The following is a 2,372-nucleotide window of genomic DNA, read 5'->3' on the forward strand; positions in this document are numbered from 1 at the left end:
ATGCCTTCTGACTTCCCTCCTGCCCACTGCATGGAGGCAGATGAAGAGTAGAAGAAAGCTTCCAGCACCAGGCCTGGGACTGGGTGCACCCTGACTTGGGTCCTCGGTAAATACATCATGGAACTTCCTAAGTCATCGCTCTTCTCAGACTGGGGTCTGGGATCAGCACAAGTGCTCAAGAGCTTAGAAGTATGCCAGGCTGTCCTAACATAAAAAGGCACCCTCCACAGCTGCTGAATGCATGACTACTTGAATGTATTCATTATAATGTATATGAGTTATATATTTTACATAACTAGCATGTTTATCCCTTTGAGAGCATAAAAGACACTCTAAATCTCTCTCTCTCTCTCTTTTTTTTTCGAGACGGAATGTCCCTCTGTCACCTAGGCTAGAGTGCACTGATGTGATCTTGGCTCACTCCAACCTCCCACTCCTGTGTTCAAACGACTCTCCTGCTTCAGCCTCCTGAGTAGCTGGGATTACAGGCACCTGCCACCATGCCCGGCTAATTTTTGTATTTTTAGTAGAGATGGGGTTTCCATGTTGGCCAGGCTGGCCTTGAATTCCTGACCTCAGGTGATCCGCCTACCTCAGCCTCCCGAAGTACTGGGATTACAGGTGTGAGCCACCACACCCAGCCCTAAATATCTCTTGAATGAATGACTAAATGTATTTACTGTTATTGGAACAAAATATATGATTGGCATGTTAAGCCCATGGTTTCACAAATAATATTAGTTAGAAAAGGCTAAGTTTAAAAAAATGAATTGAATTAAAGTTGATTTCAAGAAAGATATAAATAGAACTGGGAGGTTAAGTCTGCAGTGAGCCAGACTCACACCGCTGCACTCCAGCCTGAGTGATAGAGTAAGACCCTGTCTCAAAAGGAAAAAGAAAGGAGAAAGAAAGAAAGAGGGAGAGAGAAAGAGAGAGAAAAAAAGAGAAAGAAAAGAAGAGAAAGAAAGAGAAGGAGATAAAGAAAGGGAGCAGAAATAAAAAAAAGAAAGAGAGAGATGGAGTGAAGAAAGAGGGGAGAAATAAAGAGAAGAGAGAGAGAAAGAAGAAAAAAGGAGAAAGAAAGAAAAAAGAAAGAGAGAGGGAGAGAGAAAGAGAGAAAAAGAAGGAAGAGAAATAGAAAGAAAGAAAGAGAAAGGGAGAAAGAGAAAAAAGAGAAAGAAAGAAGGAAGGAAGAAATAGGTAAAATATTACAAGCAGTGCTTGGTACAGCATTGAGCCCGAGGTGCACTGTCTCCCCTACTGCCTGCGTCACCCACAAGGGCCTACATCACCTTCTGCCTGGGTGGCAGAGAGGAAGGAAATTCATTAAATGTTGGGTGGTCAATGTGCACTTTGCCTAGGTATCTCCTTCACCTGCTCCCAGCCCTCTGAAATTTATTCCTCCAAAAGTATTATCAACCTTAGAGAAGTTAACTTGTCCAAGATCAATCAACTATAAATGGCAGAGGCAGAATTCAAACTAAGCTCTGCTGACTTTAAAGCTGCTCCTTTCTACTCTGCCAGCTGAGTGGAAGAGAGCGGTCAGTGTATACAGCAATGTTCAGCTTGGGAGAGGAAGGACAAGGGAGTTGGCCTAGAAGTTCCCCTGTCTTCATGAAGTCAGTGGCGAGACCTTCTGCTGAGCTACTGTGGGGGAATTTGATAAGAAATCACTCTGATTGAAGCTTTCATCCTGTTCTGATAGAAAATTCAAAGAAATAAAAGCACTGGAAAGGGTAGACCTTTGGGGAGTAAATGTACCACCATCCATGACACTTTATGTTGGGACCAATGGATTTATCCACTGGGGTATATACTTTTACACTTATCCCCATGTTTGAGGAACGGCCGAATTTTTATGATTTTCCCTTACTACAGAGATCTCTAACTCCTTGTTACTCAAAGTATGGTTCGTGGACCAGCGGTAGGATGACCAACCATCCCGATTTGCCTGGAACTCAGAGATTTTCTGGCACAAGGGACTTTCAGTGCTAAAACTGGGGTAGTCCCGGGATGAGTTGGTCACTCTAACCAGCATCCCCTGGGAGCTTGTTAGAAATGGAGAATTCCGGGCTTACTGGATCAGAATCTGCACCTGGACAAGACCATATACACATTCAGGTCTGAAAAGCATTTCTCTAGGTTAAATATTGGCAGACTGGGTTAATTGGTGGGTGGGTTTTACCTAATCAGTTGAAGACCTCAATAAAACAACCCCCTGGCCGGGCGCGGTGGCTCAAGCCTGTAATCCCAGCACTTTGGGAGGCCGAGATGGGTGGATCACAAGGTCAGGAGATCGAGACCATCCTGGCTAACACGGTGAAACCCCGTCTCTACTAAAAAATACAAAAAACTAGCTGGGTGAGGTGGCG

This window comes from Mandrillus leucophaeus, unplaced genomic scaffold (assembly GCF_000951045.1).
Source record: "Mandrillus leucophaeus isolate KB7577 unplaced genomic scaffold, Mleu.le_1.0 Scaffold632, whole genome shotgun sequence".
Lineage (NCBI taxonomy): Eukaryota > Metazoa > Chordata > Mammalia > Primates > Cercopithecidae > Mandrillus > Mandrillus leucophaeus.